Source organism: Hylobates moloch, unplaced genomic scaffold (genome assembly GCF_009828535.3).
Source record: "Hylobates moloch isolate HMO894 unplaced genomic scaffold, HMol_V3 SCAFFOLD_1, whole genome shotgun sequence".
Classification (NCBI taxonomy): Eukaryota; Metazoa; Chordata; class Mammalia; order Primates; family Hylobatidae; genus Hylobates; species Hylobates moloch.
In genome coordinates this window covers 61,031,091-61,052,868 of record NW_026652276.1, presented here as the reverse complement: position 1 = coordinate 61,052,868, position 21,778 = coordinate 61,031,091, and the positions used below count along the sequence as shown (strand labels likewise).

General features: G+C 37.1%; 1 protein-coding gene across 1 annotated transcript in view; it reads left to right on the top strand.

The window, feature by feature from the left end:
• The window catches only part of LOC116810587 (uncharacterized), a 320,737-nt gene that overhangs the window by 277,810 nt on the left and 21,149 nt on the right, over positions 1–21,778 (top strand). Inside the window, exon 9 of the mRNA XM_058440558.1 lies at positions 6,110–6,342. The gene's annotated coding sequence lies outside the window, so the exon portion shown is untranslated. The remainder of the gene's footprint in view (positions 1–6,109; positions 6,343–21,778) is intronic.

Here is a 21,778-nt window from a genome sequence, read left to right as displayed (position 1 = left end):
CTCTCAAAGTAAATGATATTCCTAATGAAAGATGGTGCATCTGTACAAAATAACTTAGACTTTCATATGTAGTTATTGGCCCACTAAAAATTTTTTTGTCATGAGGGCAGTTTGTCTGTGTTGGGTGTTTTATTCTCCTATACTTATGAGCATAATGATTTAGAATTTCAGAAGAGAATGTCAAGTTAGAATATCCTAAGGAATTTAAACAAAGGAATAAGTACAGGGTAGCATCAAAGCTTAAACAATAGTAGGGTTTTTTTTTTATTTGATTGTAAAAGATGTTTTAAGTCTTTGAGTAATATCTGTGCCAGACTGAAATAGAAAATGGCAAAAGGTCAAATCCATGTATCTGCATGAACCACTTGGGTTTATTCACACACCAGCTATGAAGTGGAAGAAATATTGCCTCTTCAAAAAGGGCTGCTATGCATATCAGTTTATAGAAAGGGCAACACGAAATCACTCATAGGGGTTTAGAAAGGCAGCTATATACAGGATTTTTTTAAGAGGCAAAATGTTTTATCATTTTACTTAAGAATTATTGTCTAGTTGGTGTCAGTTTGCATAGTTGCAATCATGTCAAACAAAGACCTTCCCCCATGGATTTGCATTCCATGGTCAAGAACTGACAAAATGGAATATAAACCACAGAAAATTGGTTTGGTTTGGAGGATGGGGAGAGGGAGAGGTGAGCAGAAGGGATACTATTGTTAAAAAAAAAAAAATGGACTTCTTTTCTTAAGGGAGTGGGTGTCTCACTGTTATATGTTCTCATACTACTAGGTGGGGATAATAATTCATTATTATTATTATTATTATTATATTTTGATATTTTGAAAAGGTATTTGGTAAGCAACCTTAATTCCTGAAATTCCTCTACCAAGTCTATTGTTTTGGAAGTTATTTTGGCCAAATCATTTTTTAGGTCTATTGGTTTTCCATATGATTTCCTGGGGGATAGACAGTCCCTGTGGGCTGGGGAGTCTAGGACTGGGGAGTAGCTGTGGCTTCTGCTCAAGAACAGAGAATTTCCATAGTGTGAAGAAAGTAGTGTGAGGGGCAAAAGCCTTTTCTGTATCAAAGAAAGGAATTATACTACTATATTAGTCAGAAGAGGCAGAATGATTCAAACTATATGCTTTTAATCATTTTAACTGGCAACAGTCAAAACTTCAAATAAAATAAACCTTAAGAATACTGCTATAACAACAGATTTAAATGACCTTGAAGTTTTTTTAAAATTCTAATTTATCATGAACAAACCCATACTGAGTTCATATGCAATGTATTAATCATCAACACTATAAAATAAGCTACATAATAAAATAAAATTAAATCTCAATTTATCAAACATTAAAATGCTAACAACTAGCAACTTTGTTAAGTCACAGTGTAAAGATGAAATGAATAAAACACTAGAATCACTATACCAAACAATGTAATTGAAGTTAAAATGCTGTTTTCTGTGGTTCTTTTTAGAGAAAATAACAAGTTGTTTACTTTAATGCAGTGACATTTTATTTTGTGATTAATTTTAAAATAACATTGTAAAAACTACAAACTCATGTTAATTTGACAAGCATTTGGTAATTAATTTTCAAACAATGCTGTGGGAACCCAGAAAGCACTCTTCCTTTGACATGTATTTTATAATTTATTTTAAAACAATGCTGCACAAATCTGCAAAGGCATAATTCATTTGGGAGTTCATTAATTATGCAAATGAGTTGCAATTAACAAATCTGTTCCAAGGATGGCATTTGCATAATAATGAACTTCATGTTTGTGACATTATTTAATAAGATACCTTTGTGCATTTTTAAACCAAATACCCCTGTGAATATTGCATGATGAGATGAGGTTGAAAATGGACATCTAGTCGATGGGATTCAAAAGTGTATGCAGAAAAATGTTAAAATAAACAGAATTAAACATAATTCAAATAATAAATATGGATATTCTTTTTAGAGTACAGGGGTTTTGATTAATCTCAGCTTCCCTAAATAGCATAAGACTTTAATTAATTTACATTTATAAGGAGCAAGGCACAAATTAGGCTAAAGTAAGATGAAACAAGCAAAACTATAAACTTCAATTTAATATTTCAAGTGAAGGTAGATCATACACTACATCCAAGTCCCAAAACATAAACTTTTAATTACTACGGCAAATACAACATTGAGTCAAAAGGCCCTTTATTTCTCAGTGTTATGACAGGATGATGACAAAACTTGGTTGACATTCATTTACTCAACCAATAATGATTTACTGAGCATCTATAATGGAGCCAAAATTGGGATTAAGTTAGAGTAAATAAAAAGAAGAATAAGATGTATTTCTACTTTCAAGTGGCATGAAGTCTAACGAAAAACACAGACATATTAGGTTGGTGCAAAAGTAATTACAGTTTATATAAACATTAAAATTCAAGGAAAGTTATCTTGTAAGAGAGATAAATGCAGTCTTCTAGAAGTACAGAGGGGTAGAATAATTAGCCTGGTGGAAGCAGAAACGTGTAAGAAAGGGACAAAATGTTTTGAAGGATAGGAAGGAGTTCACCAATGAGCAAGAAAGTAAAGAATATTTGAGAAAAGGAAACTGTATACACAAAGTCATGAAACAATGAGTGTTCAGGGTATGGGTTGGGGGATAAATGTTTTTGGAGCAAGACTGCCAGAAGTTTTAGAGATCCAGTTTGAAGTTGTAAAAAGATGATTAGAAGAGTGCTATAAATATATGGCTTGAAAGGGACAGAGCCACAGGTAAATTTCTCTGCAGCTCATTAGTTGCAGTGTCTTGACTGATTGGTGATACATCTTGAGTATAAGATGAGATCAGATGAGTTTATGAGCCAAGTATTTGCTATCCTAAATCAATGTGATTCTGTGATGGCCATAAGATCTTGTGAGTCTGTCATGTTTTTCCGATTTGCTCTTTACTTGTGCTTTTAGCCTCTCTCATCACATCTCAGTTTGAAACCCAAGATCCCTTAAGCATCACTCCATGCTCCAACTGCACTGACTTTCTGGAGCTAGAGGGGTTTTCCAAACCCAGTGTTGTCTATTGTCCACTCAGCTGAAGTCTACTCAGCCTTCAAAACTACATCATCATTAATCTGTCACAGAAGTAGAGTAAAAACAAACAAAACTATATCCCCATGTCTTAAAAATAGAGGTACAACAGTCCCCCTTTATCCACAGGGGATAGGGGATACGTTCCAGGACACTATAGTAGATGCCTGAAACCACAAATAATACCAAACCTTATATATCTATATTTTTCCTATATATACATATCTATGATAAAGTTTAACTTATAAATTAGGCACAGTAGAGAATAACAACAACCATAATAAAATGTAACAATTATAACAAAATGATAGCATCATGATTCTTGAGTTGGGGGCCATTATTATGTATAATTAGTCACTTGAACACAAGCACTGTGATACTGAGACAGCTGATATGATAACCAAGGCAGCTACTAAGTGACTAAAGGGTAGGAAGTGTCTATAGCATAAACACACTGGATAAAGGGACAATTCATGTCCTGGGCAAGACGGAGTGGAACAGCATGAGATTTCCTCACACTACTTAGAATAGTGAACAATTTAAACTTCATAAACTGTTTATTTCTGCAATTTTTCTTTTATTATTATTATTATTATTATACTTTAAGTTTTAGGGTACATGTGCACAATGTGCAGGTTTGTTACATATGTATCCATGTGCCATGTTGGTGTGCTGTACCCATTAACTCGTCATTTAGCATTAGGTATATCTGCTGATGCTGTCCCTCCCCCCTCCCCCCACCCCACAACAGTCCCTGGAGTGTGATGTTCCCCTTCCTGTGTCCATGTGTTCTCATTGTTCAATTCCCACCTATGAGTGAGAACATGCGGTGTTTGGTTTTTCGTCCTTGCGACAGTTTACTGAGAATGATGGTTTCCAGTTTCATCCATGTCCCTACAAAGGACATGAACTCATCATTTTTTATGGCTGCATAGTATTCCATGGTGTATATGTGCCACATTTTCTTAATCCAGTCTATCGTTGTTGGACATTTGGGTTGGTTCCAACTCTTTGCTATTGTGAATAGTGTCGCAATAAACATACGTGTGCATGTGTCTTTATAGCAGCATGATTTATAGTCCTTTGGGTATATACCCAGTAATGGGATGGCTGGGTCAAATGGTATTTCTAGTTCTAGATCCCTGAGGAATCACCACACTGATTTCCACAATGGTTGAACTAGTTTACCCACCAACAGTGTAAAAGTGTTCTTATTTCTCCACATCCTCTCCAGAACCTGTTGTTTCCTGACTTTTTAATGATGGCCATTCTAACTGGTGTGAGATGTTATCTCATTGTGGTTTTGATTTGCAATTCTCTGATGGCCAGTGATGATGAGCATTTTTTCATGTGTTTTTTGGCTGCATAAATGTCTTCTTTTGAGAAGTGTCTGTTCATGTCCTTCACCCACTTTTTGATGGGGTTGTTTGTTTTTTTCTTGTAAATTTGTTTGAGTTCATTGTAGATTCTGGATATTAGCCCTTTGTCAGATGAGTAGGTTGCGAAAATGTTCTCCCATTTTGTAGGTTGCCTGTTCACTCTGATGGTAGTTTCTTTAGCTGTGCAGAAGCTCTTTAGTTTAAATAGATCCCATTTGTCAATTTTGGCTTTTGTTGCCATTGCTTTTGGTGTTTTAGACATGAAGTCCTTGCCCATGCCTATGTCCTGAATGGTATTGCCTAGGTTTTCTTCTAGGGTTTTTATGGTTTTAGGTCTAACATGTAAGTCTTTAATCCATCTTGAATTAATTTTTGTATAAGGTGTAAGGAAGGGATCCAGTTTCAGCTTTCTACATATGGCCAGCCAGTTTTCCCAGCACCATTTATTTAATAGGGAATCCTTTTCCCATTGCTTGTTTTTGTCAGGTTTGCTAAAGATCAGATAGTTGTAGATATGTGGCATTATTTCTGAGGGCTCTGTTCTGATCCATTGATCTATGTCTCTGTTGTGGTACCAGTACCATGCTGTTTTGGTTACTGTAGCCTTGTAGTATAGTTTGAAGTCATGTAGCGTGATGCCTCCAGCTTTGTTCTTTTGGCTTAGGATTGACTTGGCGATGTGGGCTCTTTTTTGGTTCCATATGAACTTTAAAGTAGTTTTTTCCAATTCTGTGAAGAAAGTTGTTGGTAGCTTGATGGGGATGGCATTGAATCTATAAATTACCTTCGGCAATATGGCCATTTTCACGATATTGATTCTGCCAACCCATGAGCATGGAATGTTCTTCCATTTGTTTTTATCCTCTTTTATTTCATTGAGCAGTGGTTCGTAGTTCTCCTTGAAGAGGTCCTTCACATTCCTTGCAAGTTGGATTCCTAGGTATTTTATTCTCTTTGAAGCAATTGTGCATGGGAGTTCACTCATGATTTGGCTCTCTGTTTGTCTGTGATTGGTGTACAAGAATGCTGTGATTTTTGTACATTGATTTTGTATCCTGAGACTTTGCTGAAGTTACTTATCAGCTTAAGGAGATTTTGGGCTGAGACAATGGGGTTTTCTAGATATATAATCATATCATCTGCAAACAGGGACAATTTGACTTCCTCTTTTCCTAATTGAATACCCTTTATTTCCTTCTTCTGCCTGATTGCCCTGGCCAGAACTTCCAACACTATGTTGAATAGGAGTGGTGAGAGAGGGCATCCCTGTCTTGTGCCAGTTTTCAAAGGAGATGCTTCCAGTTTTTGCCCATTCAGTAAGATATTGGCTGTGGGTTTGTCATAGATAGCTCTTATTATTTTGAAATACGTCCCATCAATGCCTAATTTATTGAGAGTTTTTAGCATGAAGGGTTGTTGAATTTTGTCAAAGGTCTTTTCTGCATCTATTGAGATAATCATGTGGTTTTTGTCTTTGGTTCTGTTTATATGCTGGATTACATTTATTGATTTGCGTATGTTGAACCAGCCTTGCATCCCAGGGATGAAGCCCACTTGATCATGGTGGATAAGCTTTTTGATGTGCTGCTGGATTCAGTTTGCCAGTATTTTATTGAGGATTTTTGCAATTTTTCATTTAACATTTTTGGACCACAGTTGACCGCAGGTAACTGAAACTGCGGAAAGTGAAACCACAGATAAGGAGGGACCACTGTAAATAAGTGACATGAATGATACTGCAAAGGACCATAGCCTAACCGGCCAAGCAAACTGGAAGTACCTTTAGACTCATGCTTTGCCAAGCTCTGTTCCAGAATCACGTGATGAAAAGAATGATGGAAAGAAAAGGTTTGTGATATTAAAATTAAGGAAATTACTCCAACTCAGAGGTAGGTTTTGTGTTTTGATTTATTTTGTTTTGTTTTGTTTTTGTTTTTATTTTTAACATAAAAACACCATGTTCTTCGGCTGCAAGTTTATTTAATAAGATTTGTTATTTCTATTTCTTCAGTGTATGTGCCTGCTGAGAGGCAGAAGTCTTGTCATCTATCCCACAAAAGCAAAAGTACAGATGGGGGCATTTATTGCTTCTTGGCCATCAAGCAGCCATTCTCCATTCTTATCAGTATGCTATTTCCTTTGGAGAAATATCTTTTCCCCATTGTGTGCATTGGGGTTATAAGCTAGGTGCTTTCCCTCCTATTCTTTTCTATAGATTGCATTAGGCCTAGAACTAAATCCAGTCGATTACTCTCTCTTCCCCAGCTTTGAATCTTGATCAGAGTGTTGCAAAGACAGAAGAAATGGTAAAGTTTCATTTCCTTATTTTTGGCAACTGGAAGACAAATTACCTACTTGTTCCAAACCTGGTTCACTAGCTATCCCTCAATTCCCATAAGCTTCCCTATTATTCTTCCATAAAGTTCCTTTTTTGCTGTCATTATTGAAGCAATACAGAATCACAAAATTCTAGTGTTAACCCTCCAAAAAACAAGCTTTTTCTTGGAAAGAAATAATTAGAACTTCTAAAATGATATAAGAAAACAATCTAAGGAAAGTTTTACTTTGAACAAATGAAGCATAAACAGAAGACTCCAGGTAAAGTCTCTGTACTGTTAATGATAGTTGTTTTTTTGTTTGTTTTGAGATGGAGTCTCACTCTGTCACCCAGGCTGGAGTGCAGTGGCGCCATCTCAGCTCACTGCAAGCTCTGCCTCCCAGGTTCACGCTGTTCTCCTGCCTCAGCCTCCCCAGTAGCTGAGACTACAGGCGTCTGCCACCACGCCTGTCTAATTTTTTGTATTTTTAGTAGAGACGGGGTTTCACTGTGTTAGCCAGGATGGTCTCGATCTCCTGATCTCGCGATCCGCCCGCCTCGGCCTCCCAAAGTGCTGTTAATGGTAGTTCTTAATAATGGCATTGATCTCTGAACTTTGGGAACTGGAAGCAGAATTTGAAATCCCTATAGAAATTTACAGAGATACAAAGAATTCAACAATGTCTGCCCCTTCCACCTTCATGCCATCTTCCCAATCTAACCCAACCTGCTGCCTTCAAGAGGAGTAGGCAAACGAGCCTATATATTGTGGTATCTTAAAAGTGGAGATGTGTAACTTGGACAGACAGTAATGCTGCTAATGTTGAAATAGATATGCCCCCATATCAGCCACAAGACCTTCAACATCAGGGGTATTATATCTTCCCAGGAAAACTTGCTCGCCAAAAATAGCTTCCAACTGTGTCTGAAATCCACCAGATTCAAAACTGTGAAAGAACAAAAACAATTTTTTAAAATTGTGGCAATGTAGTAATTGCCACAGTAATTATTAATATATTAATATATTAATATCTTATGTAATATAAACTGCAGGGAGATAAGTATTTGCCCTGATATTTTTAATATTAATTATTAATTATTACTGTGTAATTATTACACAGTAATAATTGCCATAGTAATTGCGATAGTGATTAAAGTAGCACTTACATTTTTGACCCTGGCAGGTATTATCTGACTAAATAGATTACAGAATGAAAAATTCCATCAAACACTTGGATTTTTGAAATATACGGATACTAGGCATTGTGATGAAATATCATACAGAGAATTGTTGAGAAAGAGAAGAGCTACATTGTTGAGCAAAGAAAAATATCAGGGCAAATACTTATCTCCATGCAGTTTGTATTACATAATATATGTGGAAGGTGGAAGGAAATACTTTACAACACATATGCCTGTCTAATAATGCCAATAAAGCTGTAGCAAAGGCTTTAAAATTCTTTTTTCACTATTTATGTTTTCCAAATCCACATAAAGCATTCCCTACATACTCGGGATGTTGTCAATGCTGTTCTCACTATGTACCCATGACGATGAGGCAGTGATCACCCTTTTCCCAGGCAAAGATATCAGCCATAATCTATTTCAAAAGACTTCCTCCTTATATCCCTTCTCTCTTTTGCAATCCATTTGCCAGAAGTGGTTAGTCTCTTGGAATTAAACCCGGCTGCTGTCAGCAGACATTTTAAAGTGGATATCTGAAAACTTCATGGAACATAAGCATTTTCTCTGGTTTTACTTTATATGCATCTGGGGCAAAATAAAGTTTAGACCCTCTTGTTACCTGATACAAGTTCATTTTAAAAAAACGATTAAGCTACAGTGCCTGATTATTTACACTAGCTATTCTCCTGCCTGGCTAAACATTATACACACCCAAGGAACTTTTTATAAATACCATTGTCCCAGCCTAATAGAATGTGGTGATTAGTACTTTTTTTTTTTTTGAGACAGCATCTTGCTCCGTCACCCAGGCTGGAGTGCAGTGGTGCGATCTCGGCTCACTGCAACCTCCACCTCCTGGGTTCAAGCGATTCTCCTGCCTCAGCCTCCCAAGTAGCTGGGATTACAGGCACGTGCCACCACACACGGCTAATTTTTTGTATGTTTAGTAGAGACGGGGTTTCACCATTTTAGCCAGGATGGTCTCGATCTCCTGACCTTGTGATCCGCCTACCTCGGCCTCCCAAGATGCTGGGATTACAGGCGTGAACCACCGCGCCCGGCCCTGTCATTAGTACTTTTTAAATGCCTGCCTACCAAGTGATTCTGTTGCGAAACCAGGTTACAAAACCACAGATCAAGTGGATCAGGTGATAAGGAGTATGTCAAAATACTGCTAACAACATAGACTTTTCTATCTCACCAGAAACGTTTTGTTCTAGCTATCTGTTAAAAAGTTAAGAAATATTCTGCCCACAATGATTCTAGTACCTTTCTTTCTTATTTTCTCTGATGTCTCCTTGCCTATACTGATCTTTGAAACATGCTGATTATACACAAGGATGCATTGTTCATTATATCTGCCAGTTCCAGCACAAATATGTGTGTATGCATACATACGTGTTTTTTAAGTGACACTGCTGCACTTTAGTCCAAATAAATTAATGTTTTTATCTAAATTGCATCATTTAGCCAAAACATACTTGTATATTAATGAAGAGCTAGCAACAAGTGAAGAAGAGAAGCAGAAAAGGTAGTAATTATAATTTATCAAGCTATAAGCCCAGGATCCTTATTTTCTTTAACCTAAAAAGGCCGGGTTGCTTATATGAAGCATTTCCCAACCATCCCCAAATGATCAATCACAAGTCCAAATTCCTACCAGTGGTCCCTGCCTTTTCTACACTCTCCCTTGAGAATCTTTCATATCACTGCAGTTAGATGTCGGGTAATGCTGGAGTCAACTGAAGTCTCAACTGGTTGGATATCCAAGATGATTCACTTATTTGACTAGCAAATAATATTTAGTAGTCTTTATTTTTCCATGCCATATTTCCTCACGACACAGCAGAAACTGATTGCATGAAGCTGTCAAGATAATGTTCATTTAACAATATTAATTGGCTGATTAATTAATATGCGCCAGGTTTTATGTTAGGTGAACCAGATACACTCTTTGCTCTCAATGCGCTTATCTTTGAGTGGTGAAGCAAAAAAGGAATGGAAAAGAAAAATACAATACAAAACAAAAAATAAAACAAGAAATATTTGTGGAGATAAGATCTATTTGAAAACTGTTAACTATGGAAATACTCAGGAATAGCATATTATTAGTGAGTCAAGCAAGAGTTCTAAGAAGATCTATTATCTAGTCTGAGACTTGGAAGTTGTATAAGTACTAGCTGTGTGAAGAAGGGAGAGAAAGAGCTTCAGGCAGAAAAAAATAACAAATATCAGGTGCAAATGTGAGAGAACACATGGTCAATTGGAGAAACTACAAATACCACAGTATGGCTGGAGTAATCTACATATTTTATCCTCTAAGACGGTCGAAGATTACTATATTTAGTGTCAAAATATTCACGGTCCCTCCTTGCCCGTTGTGTGGAAGCATATGTCCCCACCCTATTGATATTCGTTTTAGCCATGCATCTGGCGTTGTTTAGAGAAAGATAAACAGAAGTGACATGTGTCAATTTTGATCAGCAGTTTTGAGCCAGTTAGTGTTTCACCATCATTTACTTTCCACTGCTATGAAAGTAGCAACGTCCTAGAAAAGGCTTCTTTATCAGCCTCCTGGGTACTGCAGTAAAGATGACATAAATCCAAGCCCCAGGCTGATCCATAATGGACAGGAAGTAAGAGTAGAAAAATAAACATGGAGTGTTATGGGCCTCTGACATTTGGATATTTTTTTTTCTGTACATGACCTACAATATCCTGACTGATACACATTTAAGTGGTCTATTATTCTATGTATGTTTTGATGGTGTTCCATACAAAACAAATAATAGCAACAACCACCAAAAGCAAAACAGGAATTGAGGTGAAGCTTTCATTTCCCATGGCATTATTAATTCTTCTAAGCAAACAATAAGTGTGTGACCTCTTAACATTTTACAATTGGAAGACAAAATAGACCTGAATACATATTATCTTTCAGGGACTTTTATACAGCCTTCCAGGGTTGCTTCATGGTAAGTATGTGCTGTTACTGCTGTACTCAAGCAGATTCTGAATAGAATTCTGGGAGACAAATGCTTTGTTGTTGGTTGGTGTTCCACAGTGATATGATATGGTAGGTTACTGAGCACCGCCCATTTGGCCTATACTCTCCCCTCGCCCCTACTAAGGCTAGCAATGATAAGTCTGTGGGGCCATTTTGATAAGCTGGTTCTTCTCTAAGGCTCTGTGATTAAATCTATTAAGATAAGACTAGGAATCAATACATATACATTCTACTCTGTGGAGTGTCCATCTTATATAAAATGGGTATTGATGGTAATGTAATAAAAAATGAAAACATTGTATTCTCAGGAGAGAAAATGCTTAGGAGATGGTTCGTTCCTCCCTTCACTGGGAGAGAGCGTGGCCTCATGATTAAGACCAAAGACTTTGAACTTTAATTCCCAGCGCTGCCGCTTGAAAGTAACTCCCTAAGCTTCTCAGTTTCCCTGTTTATATAACAGGGATAATAACACTACCTACTTTTCAGGGTTGTTTTTATACACACACACACAGACACAAACACAGACACACACACACACAGAGTCATGTGTCACATCATGACATTTCAGTTAACGACAGACTGCATATATGGCAGTGGTCCCATAAGATTATAATAAAGCTGAAAAATTCCTTCTGCTTGGTGATGTTGTAGTCATTCTAATATAGTGTAACACATTACTCATGTTTGCAGTGATGCTGGTGTAAACAAACCTACTGTGCTGCCAGTCATGTAAAAGTATAGCATATACAAGTATGCACAGTACATAATGCTTGGTAATGATAATAAATGACTATGTGACTGGTTTATGTATTTACTATACTTTTATCATGATTTTGGAGTGTATTCCTTCTACCTATAAAAAAAATGTCTACTATAAAACAGCCTCAGGCAGTTCCCTCAGGAAGTATTACAGAAGAAGGCATTGTTATCATAGAAGATGACAGCTCCATGCCTGTTATTGCCCCTGAAGACCTACTAATGGGACAAGATGTGGACATGGAAGATACAGTGATATATTTCTGATATATATATAATATAGTGATATTGATGATCCTGACCCTGTGTAGGCCTAGGCTAATATGTATGTTTGTATCTTCATTTTTGACAAAAAAGTTCAAAAAGTTTTTAAACATTAAAAATTTCCAAAAATAGAAAAAAGCTTATAGAATAAAGACATAATATATTTTTGTGTACTCATACAATGTGTTTGTGTTTTAAGCTAAGTGTTATTACAAAAAAGTCAGAGTTTTTTAAAAATTAAAAATGTATAGAGTAAAAAATTTAAAGTAAGCTAAGGCTAATCTATCATCGAAGAAAGAAAAAATTTGTAATGTATTATAGTCTAAGTGTAGAGTGTTTATAAATTCTACAGTAATGTACAATAATATCCTAGGCCTTCATATTCACTCATTACTCACTAACTCACCCAGAGCAACTTAGAGTTCTGCAATCTCCATTCATGGTGTGTCCTATGTAGATGTACTATTTCTAATCTTTTATACCATATTTTTACTGTACCTTTTCTATGTTTAGATACACAAATACTTACCATTGTGTTACAGCTGCCTACAGTATTCAGTATAGTAACATGCTGTATAGGTTTGTAACCTAGGAGCAATAGACTATACCATATAACTTATGTGTGTAGTAGGCTATCACAACTGTGTTTGTTTGAGTACACTCTATGATGTTCACACAATGACAAGATCACCCTAACAACACATTTCTCAGAACAGATCCCCATTGTTAAGTGGCATGTGACTGTATGTGCATATATATATATAAATATACACACACATACACACACACTGAAGTGTGGTGTAGGCATGGTAATTAAGTTAAAAGCCTGTGAAAAAAGAATCTTGAACAGTGACTGGCATAAAGCTTTCACTAAATGGTAATAGTACCATTATTATCATTATGCCCTGTCACATGTGGTCCAGGCCCACTAAGGTCTACCACTCTTACAGTTTCTAAGGAGAAGCCCTGAAGGTCATACAGCTCTTCCCAGGAATAGCAAAACTGAAACAAAATTCCCTATTCTATCACCTTCAATTATATTCATGTAATAGAAAACCCATACTAATAGTGACTTTAAAAAGATAAAAGTTTCTCTGTCTCTCGCATATAAGTCATCTGGAGTTAGGTGGTCCAGGCTGGAGTGACAGAAACAAAGGCATCAGAAATCCACACCATCCTTGTCATTTTTTGTCTCTCATTCCATTCTCAAGTTTACCTCATAATTCCAGATGGCAACCAGAGCCCCATTCATCACATCTGCAGTCCAAACATCAGGAAGAAGGAACAAAAGTTAAGTATCCCTGCTGAGTCAGCTGACTTTAAGCAGGCTACCAAAAGACTGTTTCATCTCATGGACCAGGAGTTAGTAATTTGGACACACCTAATTGTAAAGAAGGAAGAAAAATGTAATCCTTAGGTTGTTTGCATTCCTATGCCAAATGAAAATTTTTTCCTGAGGAAGAAGAGAAGAATGGATACTGGAAGGCACCTAGCAGTTTCAGGCCCTTCTTCACTCTTGGTGGGGAAGGTAAGGAGTTATATGTGAGCACAGACATATATCCTTGAACTGCTAAAATGCTAATCGTGGGCCCAAATGTGGGCCACAGGCTGGCCGTACAAGCCAACCACTTTTACTGGTTTAATTGACCCAGGAATAAAAGGGTTATAGAGCAATGTTCATAATATAAAGCAGGAAACCAGAAGATTGTCTGCTTTATAAATCAATGACCCCTTTGTACCCTTTAGCAATTCCATGATGTGGCTTTTTCTCTATATTGCTTAGAGCATTTGGCCTTATTGACCCTTGACAAGTTATAAATTAGCCCATTGATCATAAAGAGAAAAAGCGATACCCATTCTCATATAGTACATTTTATATTTCTTTATTTTAAATGTCATAACTTTTCAAAAGAATGTATTTTCTCATACAATTATGTCGTCAGCTTATTGAAAGTATCCATAGACTTAAGAATACATATTAGCCAATGTGGTTGTAAAATATCTTCCATGAGAATTTTTTTCTAAATTTTTATGAGTACTAGAAATTGAACTTAATTCTTCTTAACTGAATAAACATAAGCAAATTGTTGCTTCATTTTGAGTTGAACATATAATCTGAAAGCAGAAAATTCTATTCTAACTTGCTCCTAAAAGATATTTGAGATTAGGAAGAAGTCATAAACACTTATCTTTTTTAATTATTGAGAAAAACTTCTAACATTTTACTATTTTTGTTTAGCCTATGTAAATATCTGCAAACTACCTTTTGAGGAAGAATTGATGCATTTAAAAAATTTGTTAGGCCTAATGATCTCAAATTAACAATTAAGGACTATAGATTAATAAATGAGATACATTGTGAAAATGATTTATAAGATGAAGAACAATATACATATTCTTAGTTCTTGTTATAATCATGTTGGAAATTACTACATTCATTTCATATTAACCTAATGAGAACAGAAGCTGTGAATATGAGTGAAATGAAAAAATATAACAGCCTATTAGTCTGTTTCCACAAAGGACATGATGGAATCATTAAAACTGTTTGTATATGAAGATCCAAAGATGGGGAGGGAAAAAGACCATCACCCTACAATGGAAGTCAGGTTAACAGGCATGTATGAACAAAGGGCAATTGACAGCGAAGTAAACCCCATAAAGAATGAAGAGATCATGAGTTCAGAAGTCAAAGGCCTTCACTAAAAACAGGGTCCCTTTGCTTCCCAGGGCTCCGCCACCCTCCCTCCAGTTCCCTGACAAAGGGCTGTTCTTACACTTGCCTACCACTCTTTTATGACCCCACTTCCTCCCTGAAACTTAGTCTGAACTCCCTTTTCAAAGGGAAAAGGTTTTGCTTCCCAGAATCTTTCTCAACCTAGGTGTGCAGACTAGAAATTCTCTAGGAACTTATGTTTTGGCTCAGAGAATTCACGTATTTTAGAAAATCCCATTCTATGCTAGGAAAACTATTTGAAGTCTCAAAATTCGATGAAGACTGATACTGTCAGATGCTTGGAAATAGGCGGAAAATTTTCTGGGTCCTGGGACACCTAATTCTCTACCCTTTAGAAACCTCATCTAGTCAATAAAAATTTAATTGAAACTGAAAAAGTAGAACGTGAAATTTTTAATAAATCTAACTCAGGGCCTTTCAGATGTTGACTGGGCCAAAAGCAAACATTTTCTAATGAGGAAAACCACATCCTTCACATAGCAAAGGCTGTTTTCAAAAACCAGAGGACCAGCATGGTTAAATAGACCATCTCGGACAGCTGTTCAAGTTCAACAGTGAAATAATTAGACATTCTACACTGATGCCATTTGATATGAGGTGTCCAGACAAGGTCTTTGAGGCAGGGAAACAGGGGTCGGTAACAGAAGACCAATGAGAAAAAAAAAAAAAAATGGTGTGAATGGAATGAGTAATACTGAATGGAATTAAGATTCTTCACTTGCTTCACCAAAGATTTATTCCCAAAAAATCCGAAACCTAAATAAAGTAAGGCCTGGAATGCTGGAAAGCTTTCAGAGATGGGAATGCGTGTGAGGCTGCCAAATGGGTCATTGTTTCTAAAAATGATATGTCCCAAGATGACAGCAAACTTGTTTTTTCAGACAACTGGCATTCGTCTGTGTGATTGTACCAGCACTTCCTTCTTTCTTGATTTGTCCAGAATCTGTTCGGTCCTGGCAAGGCTGGAAAGTAATCTACATGTGTTGCCAAATTGAAGACTATGATTGTTTGGGGGTTTTTGAATATTATGAATATAATTTTCATTTGGTAAATGCTACTATAATATTTAGTGAAGGAAGAAGAAATAGGTCAGCTTGAGCATTTCATTCAGCAGGCATTGGAGAAACTTCAGAACCTTGAGGCTTTAAAGAGCTTCCTGTTAATGAGGTCTTTTTATTTGAGTACATATGACAAATTTATCATTTGTACATTTTCATTGTTTTTCCTCATGATTATTCCTCACAAAGAAGTCTTTCCAACTGCATTTCCCCTTGATAAGCATCTGTTAGAGTTGGTTTGTTTTGCTCTGGTTTGATTTATTGGCTTTATTGATGATTGTTGGGAGTGATCTGGTGAAGAGCTACTGCTTATTCTCCAAAGACTGATTTCTAGAAAATGTCTATGTTGCTGCCTCCTATGTCCTTGCAGTCTCTTCACTCCTACTCCTACCGCAGCCAGCTGCCTCTCTGTGTTTTTGTCTTGATTAAAGACTTCACCACTTACACAAAGCTAGAAGTCATCCTGTATCATATCTGTTTTACCCCCACATGCAATCAGTCACCAAATCTTGACAGTTCTGCTTCCGAGATATCTATCTTTAGACTGTTGCTTCTTGTCCTTTCTCATTGCCTCTTTATGAGGCTATTGAAATAACATTCCCACTGGCCTTCCTATAATGATTGAGCACCCCTTCCCTCCCCACTCCTGCCCCTACCCTACAAATGGCTATCCTAGGCAATACCAACAGTTACTTCTCTCCTTAAAGGCTTCAACTTGTCCCTAGTTTCCTGGAGGATAAACTCCATAGTCACCTAGGCACCAAAGTCACTTCTTATCATACCCTAGCTCACCTCTCCAGCCTCATCTCCTGCCACCCCCTCCCAGGCCCTCTGCTTCCAGCCACTGACCATCTCACTATTCCCTAAAATTTTGTATCTTTTTATTACTCCATTTCTCTACACATGCAGATCCTGAGCTTTGAAAGCTTTAATTCACTCTCTCTGCCAGGCTTTTTTTTTTTTTTTTTTTTTTTTTTTTTTAATCAAGATGCAGCCCAATGTCTCTTTACCATGGCCTCTTTCCCTGCAATACTGTACAGAGTGTGCTGCTCCCTGAAGTCTGTTTACACCAGTATTATAGCACGTGTCTTGTTTTTTTGGACTCACCTTCCCACACAGAAACCTCTCTAAACATTCCATGAGCTCTGTAATAGCAAAAACCATACTTCACTCATCTTCTTATCTTCTTCTCCAAGCACCAGGCCTGGCAAACGGCAGGAGCTCAGAAAAATCTTTACTAAATGATTCTGTAAGGCAGGCATTTCAGATTGCTTATGGCTTAAAAAAAGCAAGTCTTCTACAGCACTGTCTGAGAAAGCCCTACACACAGGCCGTGATTTTTAGTGGCAAAGAAGTTCTGCATAAAACCAATAAATGGAGCTACAATAGCAAGGCCAAAAATAGGAGTATGCCCTACTGACATTTATTTATTTATCTACCTATTCATTCATTGAACAAATATTTTTTTGAGTATCCACTGAGTGCCTGGCACTATGCTGAACGCATCAGCTGTAACAGCTGTAGGAAAAGATGGAGTTGCCTTTCTAAGCTTATCTGCAAACTCATAATTCTACCAGAAATATTCCCCGGGAAAATAAGCAATAGATTATGTATGTGTGTACGTTGTAAATATATAATACATATAAACAAGAGTGATACTCAAAATATTTTAACCATCAGTAGGGCATAGACACTGACTAATCAGATTGGTACATATATTTTGCCCTGAACCTTGCCCACAGAAAAAATAAAGTGTACTGAACTGACACAGAAAAAGGTAGGAAAAGGCATAATGAGACGACCTACCAGAAAGCCTGGAGCCTAGACTGCAGGTTTGAAGAGATGTTTTAGGTTTCTCCATTTTTGTTTCTTCCCAGCCTCAGAGAAAGAAATATCAGAAATGAAACAGAGACCAAAACATATTATTTTGCTGGGCACGGGGGCTCATGCCTATAATCCCAGCACTTTGGGAGGCCAAGGTGGGCAGATCACCTGAGGTCAGGAGTTCAAGACCAGCCTGGCCAACATGGTGAAACCCTGTCTCTTCTAAAAATACAAAAATTAGCTGTGCGTGGTGGCAGGTGCCTGTAATCTCAGCTATTCGGGAGGTTGAGACAGGAAAATGGCTGGAGCCTGGGAGGCGGAGGTTGCAGTGAGCCATGATCACAGCACTGCACTCCAGCCTGGGTGACTGAGCAAGACTCTGTCTCAAAAAAAAAAAAAAAAAAAAAAAAAAAAAATTTATCGTGTAAGTAGCCACACAAAATTGGTACCCATTTTCTAAAGACTATCAATCCCTGTACACTAAAAACATGGCATTCCTTCAAAAACAGTGGCTTTTTGTGAAAAGCAGGGCAGTGGTCAACCAAGGGAGACGATAAACCCAACCTTTACCGGCAAAGCTGATAATGAACAGTCAGTTGCATGCTATTTCACAGCTGATACCTCTTTCCACAAAAAGGAAAAAAAGGAGGAAAATGATATTAATTGCGAAAGTTTCACAGATGTCTGCAGCAGTTGACCAGAGCTCCTGGGTTATTGCTTGTCAGACTATTAATGGGTTTGCCTAACCATGACAGTCATTTCTTTTCCCCCTCCTGTGAGCTACTTTCTGTGTAATTTATGCATGGGTTTTGCCAAGATTTGACAACTTTCAGGATATTAACATAAAATTAGACTGCAGAGCTGAACAATGTGTGGCTTTAAAATTAGTCGTGGTGAAAACCAATCAAACAGAATTGGCTTTTCCTTTGCATTGCTCCTAAATTTATTATTGTTGTCTTTCTCTTCCACATATAAGAGTTCATGTCGACAGTTCTGCACAGAATAATGAGAAAGGGCTGAGAGGGTGTGACATCCCGTGGCCTTGGAGAGGGACTCTGTAACCCAGGCAAGCTCCCTCTAGATGCAATGCCCGACAGAGGCTTAAACGAACCTCTGCAGCAACCACTTGTGAAATTTACCAAAGCACACACATATTTTGAAGCTCATCTGAGAGGAGAACTTTTCCTTTGCCATCTCTCGGTTCCACACAGCTTGCTCAGTGAATGCCATTACAGAATGCAATGTGTGTGTTAATAAGCCAGGACATCTGGTAACCAGCTTTTTTCTGATTCATTAACTGACTCTGCTTCTGTGGCCAGGGGGGATGAGAAGAGAAATTGGAAGGTTTTTCTTTTAGCAAATGGGCACTTGATGTATGTCTTCCTTCTTTGGTCTAGCCTCAACTTTTAAACTTTACTCCAAGGTTAGTATATAAATGCAAGCATCCTTTGGCAAGCAGTGTCTTGTCCTGTATAGAAAACAAATAGTACTTCAATTATTCTATATAGTACAAGAATGTAGGTAAGAGAAAAGGAACCTTAGGGCTAATAGACTACATCCTATTTTAAAGCAGAGAATGAAGGGAGTGAAGAACATGCTTAAGGTGACGCAATATAGTGGTGGCAAAGGAGGGAGCCAACTCCAGGTCTCTTGACCCTCAATCCAGTCCTCTTTTCTACCTCAACGCATTGCTTAACTAACTTTTGGATTTTTGAAATGTATTTTGCTGAGTTTTTTTGGTCAGCAAACAGCGTCTGTTTGAGTTTTCTTTTTCTGCCTGCTGTGCATATGCCACCTGAACATCTGAGCAGATGACAGTGCCGAACCCGTCCTCCTGCCTCCCCTAATATGTGATTAGGGACCCACTCGAGCATTTCTAAGAGCTACTTGGGGATAGTTAATTTAAACTTTTAAGAATGGACAATTTTGAAAAATGGACAAATTGTGAACAACCCTAGGGAATACACTTAACGAGAATACTTAGGGATAGTTAATTTAAACTTGAAGAATGGACAATTTTGAAGAATGGACAAATTGTGAACAACCCTAGGGAATACACTTAATGAGAATACAATGAAAAACTCACACAAAAAATAGAGCAAGGTTATGAAAATCTCCCAATGATTAAGTTGAAAAAAATTAAAAATACTATTATTCTATCCAAAACTTTTTTTTTTTAACTTCTCATTGAAGTCAATTAGGTCCAAATGCTCAAGAGAGTGATTGAATGAAAGAAGTCTGACTTGATGGTACATGTGGATGGATGAAATGGACAATGAAGTTTCCATATGTTGTTTTTATGCAGTAATTAGAAACTGTCACACACGGTTTCATTTTTTCATTTCCTTGGGCTTATTTGCATGTTGGAACTTCCTTTGGAACAGGATGGAGAGTATCAAACTGGCATCCAGTTGAAATGAGGAGCGGTGGCTTGTGGACACCCTCCCCACCTCAGGGACAGGAAGGAAGCCAGAGACAGGTACTGTTGAGGCGCATTGCACAGGAGGCAGCAAGCAGACAGCTGTCCTGGATGCTGCTAACGTGGCGCTGCGTCCTGCCTGCTTGCCCTCCAATTGGTCATTATGGAGCACTTTGGCTACCCTGAGCTGATCTCCCTTTTAAAGCACTTTCATTCCAGCCCAATTATCTTTCCTTTACTATTTGCATGGTCAGACTTGAAGTCAGGAACCCTGTTATCCCTATTGCCAGGCACACAGTGGTTCCCATGGGTCCTTCACAAACCTAAATTAATAACCTTCACATGTCTGGACCTTCATATAAGATTTTTCTATTTCTAGAAATCTTCAGCTTTGTTAAAAAAAAAAATAGAATAGGCAAGGCAGTTTTCGTTGCATAAGAATTGTGACTAGGAGGCAAAAACTAGAAGTCTTTTGAATGTCAACAGTATTCTAAAAATCTGCTGCTTGTTACTACTAAACTATTACTGGTGAACTGACAAATTCCAGGAGCTGAAGGCTAAAAGAAACTTCATTTGTCTAAGATGGATTATCTATCTGGACAGCTACTCTACTGAATACTTAAATGACCTGGAACCATAAAAAGAATTGAACTATACAAGCATAATTTGACTTATGACAGAGTAAAGAATTTTCCCAAATCAAATTTTGGTCAGAAAGAAATTTCTTGATAAGTTTAAAATGCCATCTTATCTAAGTCTTTTAAATAACTTATTTGATTAAAAATACAGATAAGCATAAAGAAAAAAAAAACAGAGAGAGAGAGAAACTCTAATAATCCCTGTCTCCAGAGGCACACATTATTACTATGTTGGTATTTGTCCTTTGACTTTTTTTAGTATAGGTATAAATGTGTTTTAATTAATTAATTTTTTAATGACCAATAATGAACCTAGTGTTTTATAATACTTTTTCAGCATAAAAGGCATCAAGAACATCTTTTCATTACAAATATTTCTACTACATTATTTTAATAGCTGTATAGTATTCTAGACTATAGGTATTCCACATTTTATTCAATCTCTTTTTTAAGGCATCTAGATTGTTTTAATTTTTTCTATTATAATTAAGGTGATGATCATTGTCAAATATTAATCTTTGGCATGTCTTTATTTGCTTGGGATATATTTTGAGAAGTGGAAGTGCTTAGTGAAAGGCTATACCCATTCTTAAGGTTTTTGATACATATTGCCAACGTCCTTGCAAAAAAGTTGTATTGATTTAGAATCCCACCAGCAGAGCATGAGGCATTTATTTCCTGGATCCCCTGCCAACACCCAGCATTATGGTTCTTTTTAATCTTTGCTAATCTGTGGAGTGAAAATGGTGTTTCTTTTTTGTTTTAATTAATTTATTCTTGAAGCCAACATTTCTGAAGATAGAATGTCACCCACTTTCTCAATTACGTGACTGCATATGCTAGTAGTTATACCTAGAATTCATTATTACCTGTATTTTATAGTTATGTCATTTTACAGTAGGTAAAACTAATCTGTTTAGACACCAAAAAAAGCTGTATGATCTGCTGAGATAATAAAGATTTATGTAAATTAAACATGGAGCCTATCTTATGCCTTGTATCTGAGAAAATATAAAAGACAATGAAATTTAACACATACTTTGGTGCTAGAAGAGGAAGGAGTGAGATAGCTGGAAGGTAATATTTTTGGTCAACACAATGGAAGGCGTCCATTGGCTAC